At 30.1% G+C, this 12,301-nt stretch overlaps 1 long non-coding RNA gene across 1 annotated transcript; it reads right to left on the reverse strand.

The window, feature by feature from the left end:
* Positions 1-5,390: 5,390 nt before the first annotated feature.
* LOC143077976 (uncharacterized) lies at positions 5,391-12,012 on the reverse strand. Its single transcript, XR_012978975.1, has 3 exons — positions 11,890-12,012; positions 7,415-7,524; positions 5,391-5,433 (listed from the first exon to the last, which is right to left on the reverse strand). It is a non-coding gene; the product is annotated as an uncharacterized LOC143077976 (long non-coding RNA).
* Between the last annotated feature and the right edge of the window lie 289 nt (positions 12,013-12,301).

The raw sequence follows: 12,301 nt of genomic DNA on the forward strand, positions 1-12,301 counted from the left end.
CTCTCCAGGTTTGGTTTTTTTTTTTTTTTACATATTTTCTCTATGACTTTTTATCCTCCTTTTTTAGATTTATAACATATCAAAGGGCAAACAATCGTTGTTTAACGTATGTTTTTTATTTTTGTTTTTTTCTGACAAATGTGGGTTGCTTGTTTATGCTACAATTTTGGTTGAATTCTCTTGGTATTTTTTGATAGAATGAAATTCAAAACAGTGTGGCTGTGGCCATTGATTGACACATTAAATTCATCCATTGACTGGGACAATTTAGGTGAACGTTTGTATGTAACGACCACTGCTCACTATGTACTTTTTAAAGACACTTAAACTATGGGGTCACCAAAGGTTCTCGACACCTTAATAAAGTAAATCGAAAAATTAATCAGAAATAACACGATGTTTTGATTTATGATCATTTATATCAATTATATAAATCAAAACATAAAGGTTATTCCTGATTAATTTTTCGAATTATTTTATAATCAAAGGCGTTAAGAAACCTTTGGTGACCCCACAGTTTAAATGTCTATCGTAGGTACGTCGTGAACAGTGGTCGTTACAGACAAACGTTCATGTAAATTGTCCCAGTCAATGGATGATTTTAATGTGTCAATCAATGGCAACAGCCACACTGTTTTGAATTTCATTCTAGAAATCATGATTGATTGATTGTTCTCAATTAACACCCAGTGGCAAATATTCCATTCCTGTTCATGCAAGATACAAATCCAAGACATCAATCCTATCAATAGTAAAATCAGTAAGATTGAGAGTAGTTAAGAAAATTCCACAAACAGAAGAAAAAAACATTTTCAACTTCAAAATTGGAGTAAGAAAAATATTTGTGAAAATTTCCACAGATCAATCAAAAACAAAAAACTCTTTGTTTCAGAAATTTATTCATCAAATCTCAATATTTCATTCAACTGATGAAAAAAAAAAATAAAATTTAAGCAATTCTTTGCTTGGATTTTTTTTCAAATAAGAGTGTTTCATTCCTTCATTAACTCTTAAATTCACTGCTCAAGCACAGCAACAAAAACACCATTTGATTTCATTGAAACATTAAAATATCCATTTTAATGTACAAGAGACGACTTTAGCTTTCCCAGAAGTTACCACAACGACAGTCAAAAGATTTTCCATGTACGCTAGTTCCACACCAGTTAACATAAAGATTCATCACTCATTCCATGTCAGATTTTCGTCTTTAATATAAATGTTCACTTAACTAAAATCCATTTTCACGTTTCCTGCATCAGATGAGCACAGTTCATTTGCTAGCCAATTAATAACATAACATCATGTTGCATGGGGAGGAATACTATTGCCTACACAATGGGAAAGAGATCAAATTTCCACTCTCGGATTCAGATTTTCCGTTAATCGATGCAAAATTCTGTCAGGTGTAAAAAAAGATCAAAGATTTGAAATCTTTTTAACAACCTGTTTACAGCAGGATAGAACTTAAATCTGAGGAGGTCTTCGTTCAATGCTTAGGAAAATGTATTCTCGGTGAGCAGCAAGTCAAGGAAAACCTAACCATAGACATGATATTTAACAGTCTAGTTTATATATATATAGAATAGTGGGAGTTTTTTTAAGCTTCAATACATTATTAAATAACATTCTAATTAAGAAACAAACCTTTTCAATCAACTTGGAATTAAGACTATGGCTCCAATACTTCACTATTTTCACAGTGAGAAATGACATGTAATAATCATACTGACTTTGTCCTTTTTTTCGACAATGGAATTCACTACATAATCACCAAGAGCAGGAAATCTATTCAAAGTAAAAACAATATCAACATAAAAACTATAAAAATAAAAGATTTCAAAATCAACAACAAAAAAGAGAACTCAAAAAATGAAAAAATATTTGAATTACCCTCAACTTTGACATTAATGAAGCTGTGAATTCATTCATTTTAACAGCTACCAACTTACATTGATAAATTAAGATTTTTATTTTTGTGGTTTTCAAAAATTTTGCATACACTACAGTACCTGAAGGAAGTTTGTATTTTGTTATTGAATTGAATTCTTGGTTCATAGTATTTCCATAAACTCAGTACCTCACAAATAATAATGAATCTACCATAACTGATAGTGTACTTTTTAATTTTGAAATAAGAATGGAGATCAAACTCTTTCATTCATTTCATGCATGTGACTTTAAAGTGTATATTCATTGGAAAACAGCAAGATTTTCTGGAAGAATATTTTTTCAAAAATGCAATACTTATTTCTGAGTTAACACTATCAAGATTTATTAACAGTTATGGATTCTTTATCAAAAAGGATATCAAGGATACATTCCAAATGTTTTGTCTTTATCCATACCTCCTTTCAGATATTCTTGAAGGGGAAGGTATCACACAATTTTTAATGCCATGATTAACATCACTGTAATCAATGGAAGAGCAGGATCTGTAATCACTCCAGTTTTCATTTTGGGGTTGGTGTTGCTCAACCTGTAGTTTTCTGTGTAGAATTCTATGAACAGTTGGTTTTTTTTTTTATCTTTTTTTCTATTTTCATTTGACGATTGTGTTGCCTGCCTCTCTTCAACTTGTGATTTTTTATTTACCTCTTGGCGTTCCTATCTAGTATAATTTGATATTAAGAAAAAAGACTACTTTATTAATCCCAATACCAGAATTGTCTCTCTTCAATGAAAGTAATTTTAGTGAGGCAGTTTCTAGTGAGGTCTAAAGGTATCAGAATGAATTATCTAATATGTGTCCTTAGACTGGCAACTGAATGATGAATACAGTATATAAAGTTTCATATCTTTTGTATAACTTACACAAAAGTTATCAGAGTAAAAATAATAATAAAAAGTTCACTAAACGTTCCATAAAATCTTTAAATGATATTGAAAACTGTTAAATTTATTTCTTTCATTTCCAACTTGTACTTACTACTATAATGCATCTATATATCTATAATTATAAGGTATATTAGTACAATTTCTTTATCCTGTCTGATGATCCCTATTACTTAAATATTAATATCACATACTATCCATTTTACAAAAAAATATAAAGAAGATGTTTTATATATATATACATTTTCTTACCCTTCATACTGCGAAAAGTACAATCAGACTCTGTTTGAAATGTATCATTAAACAGTCTTTTAAAGTCTTAAACACCCATTTTATGCTACAGGTCATTACATTAGAGCTTTTTATGATTTATGTCATTCTATTTATGTGCAGCAGCATGCCTTTTAAGCACAACATTTTTCACTCTTGTCAAAATATCAGAGTTTGCATGCGTCTAAAAATGTAACACATGTCATATATTAAGAAAATACAATTTTCGGCTTAAAAACTTTTAAGTGCATACAATGGGTTTGATGAATCTCCTGCTGGTGGCATGCTTTCAAACTAGCCAAATCAATGATTGTTACACAAAATTAAATCTTTTTGTCCACTTCAGTTATTAGTCGCTTAAATGTAACCTTTCAAATTGATCCCTTAAACCTCCTTCACTATTCATTCACCAATGGACTTTTATAGCTTTTGTTCGTTAAAACATCTTTTCAACCAGAAATCTCTTTTAAGATTTCTAAAAGAAGGTGGCTCACAATGTAAACAAAAAATCTTTACTTTTCTCATTTACCAGATGTCCAAAAAATATAATTATGTTTTGGTTTAAATAAGTGGATTAAAAAATCAATGTAGGAAAAAATGTAGGAAACAAATAGAAAATGACAGGAAGGGTGTAATAAGGTTACTGTTTATTGTGCCGACTTAACTAGATTTCTTATAGCTAGACGAGAGATAATTCTCTTCCTATTCTTATTTATAGCAATTAAAAGATTTCCTTAACACTGGTGTATTCTATGTTCTATTCTTGAACAATATCAATGATTCAGCTTGGGAAAAAAATCAAATCCATTCAATTACTAACTGCATTTTTGAAACAAATTTAGCATTGATTATAAGATTTTGCCAATATTTCTAAATATTTTGCAACTTTAAATGTTAACATATGACAATTTAAATAAATGAGGTTTTAAGCTTTTAGCATTGTCTTGTGTTTTTTTCTTCTTTGGTGAACAAAAAAGTATCATAATGAATCTATTCTGTCCGTAAAAATGTGAGTAATCTATCTGTTATGACAATTTGTTGTGCTCCAATCAATGCATCTATGATTAAATGAAGTATACTTTTTTGGTAAATTAGTCATTTATCTGCCGATATTGTGATTACATTACATAACTTTGTAGTGATAAATGCTTTAGGTGGCAAATGACAATAAAAAAACATTTTCTCATGTTGTGAGAACATTCCAGTAAACAAATTTGTGTAACATTTTTGTATATTTCTACATTTGATATGAATTACGGTTGCAATTACCACTCAAAACTCAAAGGTAAATACAGGTTTGGTGAATTATCATCATGGCCTTGATTTACATCATGAAATGTGTACCACACACATGTACCATCACCATCCATGTACTATCCTGAACTTTCTTATAATGTTTTATTATAATGTTTTATTTTAGCTACCTGAAAAAAAATCATGTTGAGACCAGAAAGTCTACTATCTGGAAGACTTGTATAACCCCAGGCAGCAAATGGGGCAAGCATTGAAATATAAACACAGTGAGCTAGGTGGTCACCTTGTATGAAAACTTAACATTTATCCCTAGCCATTTACAGTTAGCTATAAAAAGAAGTCAAGGTCAGATTAACCCTGACAGACAGACAGGTACACTTTAAAATCATTGCTAAACAGAATATAGTTGACCCTGCTAATGCGTATATAGCTATGATAAAATAAATCTTATTCCCACAGAGATGCGCACAAATTTTAGGATTTCTTTGCTATCACTTCCAAGTTAATATGAGATATTTTGAATTTAATGCTGTTTAAGCAAGTAATTAAAATTCCAATCTGAAAATATTAAAAGTAATACAATAACAACTTTCAATCTCTTAAATGCAGAAAAGGTGAAAACCGGAACAAATTGTGACTGAGATCTAAGCAAATACCAAAAATACAGCTCAGAAATCAAAACAACAAGAGCTACATATACATACAACTCTGTCATACCACAAATCGGCAACATACGATTGGCACAGAAACTGTAATTTAGATGTTACTTGATCGGATAATAAAAACATGAAAATTTTAACCTCTTCTGTTATTTAGCAAAGTGTTGATTGTATAAAAATGGAAACTAAATTGCTTTGAATAAATATTGTCAAATGTATTCTAATTTTTCAAATAATTGTCAATAGAGAGTGAAAGAGTTTCCATATAAAGAAACCATTTTTATAAGTACAACTTATTAACTGCTTAAAATCCAGTCTCAAATATTTCATGTATCTTCTACTGATTAACAATTATAAGTCATCAAAATACCTTTTTTATATTACAAGTTCCTTCTATCCTGTGTTACATATACATCTAAAAAAAATCAAATATGTACATTGATTAACTAGAAAGGTATTTCTTCTTTCTTGTAGATATATGAAGATTATACATTCAAGATAGTTTTTTTTTCAAACTATAAATGAAACCTACTGACTGTTTTGATAAAGGTTTTTTTCAATCATTCTCAAGAATCATTCTGGAAATTCTTATTAACGATTATATTTTGTTTATACCAAAACCATTGATTTAAATTAAGTTGCATTGCTCAGATTTTTATATGATGTAACAATCTATAAAGTTTCACACATCTCAAAACATTTCAAATAAATTAAAAAAATTATGATGGAGCTGATCTTGCTTCAAGTTGTTCTACATTTCTATTCCAAATAGACGAACAACTAAATTGCATATCTATCAAATATTACCGGAACAAAATTCGATTAGCGAATGTGATGGTTTACAAATATTATTTGATAAGGAAGGGGGATAATCATAAATAGTCAATTAGAGAATTGATGATATCGTAATGACAACTAAACTTCCGCTGGGAATTAATTTATATTGCCTCCAACCTGTATATGACTTTTAATTTCATTAGAGATAGTATCATAGCTATAGTTATTTGTATAACTACCATACGTGAAAATAGAATGAAAGTTACAATGCATGAAATTCCCTTACAAGAAATCAAATTACAATCTGACTTTTGTGGAAGCAGTTAATATTTCAGAATATGAAAATATGACTTTTACAAATTAACTGTATATCGTATACAATTTTGTTTTATGATCAAATAAAGGTAATTGTATACTACAAAATTATTTGGATATGTTATTGTAACAAATGGTGGATCCCATTAGTACATTAATCAATTTGCTTATTACTTGAATATTGGAATATATGGTACTGTGGATTTATTCAGGGTTCTCACTAAGGTGAGTCCATGAGTCCTGGACTCATCAAAATCTGTCTGGCTTCACCATTTTCAAAACTGGTTAGTCCACAGATGCATCAAGATTGAAATATTTTGTATAAACTGAACACAGTTAAACACAAATATCATCATTTTATAGCAAAAGTTTAAAAGTGATCTGAATTTAATGTCATTTCATTGCTGTGTTAGCATGAATAGGAATTGGAGACTAAAATATTACATTATATTGCAATAAAATATTTTCTTCTTTCTGTTGGACTCATCATGGCTAAAAATGACGAGTCCCTGGACTCGCCTTCAAAAATCCTTAGCGAGAACCCTGTTATTGCTAGTTAGATTAAATAGGTGGATTTTGTTGGTATATATGAGCCACAGATTTAAAAGGTCAACCAAGTACAAATATTCTATTGGCTTGTATTCAGTCTTTTGTAAAAACACAAATCAAATATCCACCAAAATTCAACTTTATTTCATTCCCGAAAATAAATGAAGCTACAGAACTTTGAGTGTGTCACAATTAATGTACAGTAGTTCAGAGAATATAGTTCTTGCAAAAAATAACCACTGTTACATTTTGTATCCCAAAACAATGCAATATTTTTAGAATAATACAATAAGTTGCTTAACTGATACTAAAACTCCTTATTCAAAGTATCAGTAACCAGGAATCAAGTGTTTAACAGAACCTCAAACGGCTGACACATTGCAAATCATCACAGTGAAGCAGTTGACAAAATCTGACGTAATTCTGGTTAACAGTTACGGAGAACAACATTCAAATATTTAATGGCTATAGACACATTGTTTGATAGACAAGATGTCTTTTTGGACAATTTCTAAAGTTGCTTACATCTAACAAAACCTACCAAGAATAAAATTGTAAGAAAGGCATTTCCAAATCAATGCCATTGCATATCATATAATTCTAATCAAATCAAGTTAGAACTGCATTTGTCAATGTTTTGTTTCAGAAATCTCATCTTAATTTCATCTTGAATATGTGCAAAATTACTCTGAACTTAGAAAGCAAGCACTATACAGCAAGTTGTTGTAATCTTTATAAGACCCTTAACCTCTCACCTTGAACTCTATTTACCCAGTAGGTTCATCCATAACTATTCATATGCATTCTTCTGAGGTTGATGTAGACTCAGGCAATTTCTCTCACACTAAGACTTGGACCTAAAACCCTGAAATTATAAAGAGATCAATCTCAATCAAAGATCAAGCATTTTACCATGTTTGGTCAACATTACCATATTGTATCATTTCTTTAAACTTTTAAACTCAGTCCCAGACAGTATTTCTCACCATACCTCTCAGACATTGTAGTGTAAACCAAAATTAAAACACTGGTAAATGATATATATTTAAACTAGTTTTAGTTCTTTCGCTACAGACATGTTATTCATTTGCTCCCGCTTTCTAGATTATTTGCCATTTTTATTTTCTTGTTCCAGTTACTGGTTATCATGTTAGTAAATTCAATGTGAATGATTTTTATTGTGTTTAAAGTTTTGTGACGTATGGAACTTGAAAGTCTAAGTTGGAGGTTTATGCATAAAACAGGTTTAATCAACAGCACCAACTTTTGTGCCTGTACCAAGTTTGTCCACACGTGTTGTTCAATGTTGTTTGTCTTTGTTTATATGTTTGCTATTTCAGAGGTGTCCCACGTTGGTGGTTGATCTCGTCTGTTCATGGCAACAAAAGTAAGACCAAAGAATGATTCAGTTGGAATAATTAGTCCAAGAATGGTGACAAGTCTTTCTCCAGTCTGTTACCCTGTGAACTAGCACATTAAAAACTAGCTCAGGTTGTTGTATTAACATTTGATATAAACATAACAATCCTTCAAAGAAATGTAGGTGTGAGAGTGCTTACATTGTCATTTTCTATGAAATTAATGTTTCTAAAGGGAATAATCATGTAAAATGGTTGATAAGTGCTGATTTTTTAAATCATTTGAGACATTCTTGATATAAATTGTTGATATAAATTATTGTTTTCTGGCAATAATTGGACATTTGAGGGCACTAACATTTTTCTATAGAACTTACAATATTAAGGGCAGAAATCTTGTACAAATCACTGATCAAAACATTCTTGTATTAACCTTCAATATAAATTTCATAAATATCTGGGAAGTATTGTACTCAAGAGAGCAATTACAATGCAATTTTCTGTAGAATTAATTTTTCCAAGGAGTATAATTCTTTTAAATAAGTTGATTAGCACATTTACTGATTTAGAAACCAGATATCATCCTGATTTAGACTGAACTGTTCAACACTATTTGAAGTATATTATGCTGAATTACAGTAAGTGTACTGTGTGGCAAGAAATGTTGAGGCTGGGTGGAAGACATATTCCTAATACATATTCATAAGTGGATAGATAAACAAACGGTAAAGCATACACACAAAAAAGTGAGTATAATCCATTTGCAACTTTGTATAAGTTTTCCGCTGATTAAAACATAAAATCTAGTATTAGGCTTGTTGAATGTTCTCATGGAACAATTTTCCTCCTTTTATTTCTCCTCCTGAACTAATAAACTCTATCTCTCATTCTGTAACCAAACAAACATGGTTCCTTAACCAATTCCATACAAACTAGGCGAGCTAATTTTTCTTCAATTTGCAAACTTATTAATCAATCAATCCTATCACTGACCAATCATTTGATCTATGGAAATACCGCCAGACAATGTTATCTAATATGTAACAAACCATGAGGAAATTCCAATCTCATTTCAGACAAATTATACTGACAGTTCTCTGTATCAATAATAACTGGCACAACACAAAGGTCAGAGTAGAATAGAATATCAGTAAGTATAGGGTGTATACAAACTATTGACAAAGGATACAGACATTAGTACTATTGTAGTGTACTGTATTAATCAAGGGTGTCGTTGACGTTAAGTCATTGATTAATAATCAATCACAAAATCATCAGCTGATGATAGTTGGGAGGAAAACACAGATAAACCAAACTTAATTCCCAAACATTATCAGCAAAACAAGCGGAAATTATAAATTAGCTGTCTAAATGAGAAACTGGAAGAAATGCCCTCTTGTTGCCCGGATTAACACAAAAAATGATGTATATTTATAAGAAGGTTATATCGTGGTGGCAGGATCATGCATAAAGATAGTATCGTTTCAATTTGGACACAGTAATCAGAATGGCGATTACTCACTCAGAACATATATAATAGAATCTGTCAGATTGATTCATTCAACGATGCTCATCATATTTCTGGCCACAAAGTACATAAATGGAATTGTTCATATTGAAGATTTTATTAATTAGGTTTTATCTTGGGAAGGAAAGATGTAACCGACAATATCTGACAAGGGAGGCGTGAGAACCAACAGGTCCATTTTTACACTTGTCATATTTTTTTATACCGACCCAACTGTTGTATTTAATACATTTCTACTTTATTAGGTTATTGCCTGAATATATGGGATTGTCTATTGACAACAGTTTTCATACTCATTTAACTCTTAAAGAATCTATATCAATAATCATTTGTATTTACTCCAGCAACAGGTAAATCATTACAGTCAATGTATTTTGACAGCATATTCAATTTTATTGTGGGGCCTAAAGTCTTTTAAATATTGATACAAATTGTTTGATAACATTCCACATTTAGAGAATTTTCATTTTTCAAGGAACTTTTCTCTAGGACACTGACAGATAAAGGGCGTTGAATCATTAGAGTTAGTGATGTCCAAGAAGTTTACCCTTTTGAGTCATTAGAACTGTTTCATTTTTAAAGTGTTGCCTTCCCTCAACTATTCTTGATAACTGCTATGAATCTAGTGCAATTTCAACAATTTTATTTGTGAAACTCGCACCAACTTTGAACTTATCTCATGGCAGAAATTGAGTGGAAACATTTCCAGATCCTTGCTGTAAATCTGGTCTTTTTGATAAATTTTAAGAGTTTTGTGGCTGGAAAAAAAAAATTCAAATCATGCAAAATCAGTTCACTATGCAGAGTTTCGCATATAGTTGAAACTTTTTGGGTTTTTTTTTTACAACATCTATAAGCTAGTCAATAAAACATCTTATGAGAGAAAAAATATGGAAATCCTATTGTGAAACATGAACAATAAATTTCCATTTTCAAAATTCTAGTTTATTCAAGTTCAATTCAATTCAACTATTATACAAGTCATTCAAAATACAATTGATTTTTTTTTTTTTTTTTTATTATTATTTTCTTGTTCACTCTTAAGGTTATATATTTATCAAGGAATCAAGCAATAATAATCTGCATATATAACCCTTAAAACAAAATGTTTAACCCTGCTCTACCACAAACATGTTTATAAAATCACCTCAAACCATGATTACTATTCCATTTAAACTCAAATAAAAAATGTTTCCAGTAGATCACCATCAGGAAAATTAAATACGATAATTTTTTTATCGTAAGCTTACGGGAATGTTCAACATAATTTCAAATTAAATAGTAATACAGAATGACATGATTTTCCGCCCTTGGCTTTTTAAGCAGGAAGTACCGATTTTTCAAGTAAAATGTTTTCTGCTGTTAATATTAAACTCTAATAGGTTTATCAGTTAGGTAATGAGGAACCCTCCACTGAAATTGACATTATTAACTTGCAAAGTCATAATATGCATTAGAAGTATTTCATTCTTGATTGAAAATGGGGAGGCAAATTGTCAAATGCATTAAGTTAATGAAAGGGTTGACAATAACTACATAGTTTACACAATGTATTTCTATCTGTAGGCTATAAGTTACATTTGGATTAACACAGTTTTAATACAGTTTTAATTAGTTTATAACATATTTCTTACATGAGCAAAAAAACAATACCCATTTTCTCACTGCAGTAATAAAATAAATTAGTCACAAATGGTAGGCAAATATCTCACTCTTCAAAATTCCAGTTTAAAACATTGTTTAAACTTGTATAAGTTTTCATTTCAAAATGGTTAAAAAAAAACCTGCAAGGAGGCACAAAAATTGAGGCTTGGTAAGGTAAGTATAGTTTCCTTTCAGGTCTAAAAATATTGTTTCAATAGATTTCCACATTTTCGTATCTGTTTATCTCTATTTCATGTAATTGGTTATATAATTATTATTATTTTAGCTTTCATACTTTATCTAATCAGACAAACCACGAAAGAAGAAAGTAACAAGAAAGTGTCCAAAGTACATGAATGGACAAACAAATGCATGCACAGTCAAAAAAATATATAATGTCACTAAAAGGGGAATAAAAAGAACGACCATTATGTTAATCAAATTAAAATAAGTAGGTACCAAAACTATCTCAGTTTATATAATGTGTACTATAATCCAAAGATAAAACGACCCTGCCACGTAAGATAGACGTTTTTTTTCTTATTGACATCTTCTCTATATTTTTTTTAATTTTATTATTAGATCTCCTTACCAGTGTAAAGTTGTTGGAAATTCATATATACAAATTTCTATACAACTTCAAATATATATAAATAAATTTAAGTCATCAATCATACATGATTTACATCCTGATTAATACCTGGATTTTGTTACTGTATGTTGTAGGTAAAGCTTACTGCTATCAACTAAGATGATGTAACAGTCAGCAAAGAATGTGAGACCTTTAAGTGGTGTCCAACTTGTGTACTACCTTTTGACTTTCCTGAAATACATGATTGCAATTAATAGAAAAAGATACTAAATTTTTTAATTAACACATATATGATAGAAAATTTCATGACCTATAAATTGTTTTTAATTTTAGTTCATTATATGATTCACAGTTCAGTGTGACATCCATTGTCACTGAATTAGTAAACATTTTTCAGCTGAAGCTAAAAGTATAGGGGCCGGGGAGGGTGCCAAAAACATTTAACCCTGCAACATTTTGGCGCCTGGTAAAAATATATTTTGTAAGATTGTAACAATGAAAATCAAATAACTGTTGGATG

Source organism: Mytilus galloprovincialis, chromosome 6 (genome assembly GCF_965363235.1).
Source record: "Mytilus galloprovincialis chromosome 6, xbMytGall1.hap1.1, whole genome shotgun sequence".
NCBI lineage: Eukaryota > Metazoa > Mollusca > Bivalvia > Mytilida > Mytilidae > Mytilus > Mytilus galloprovincialis.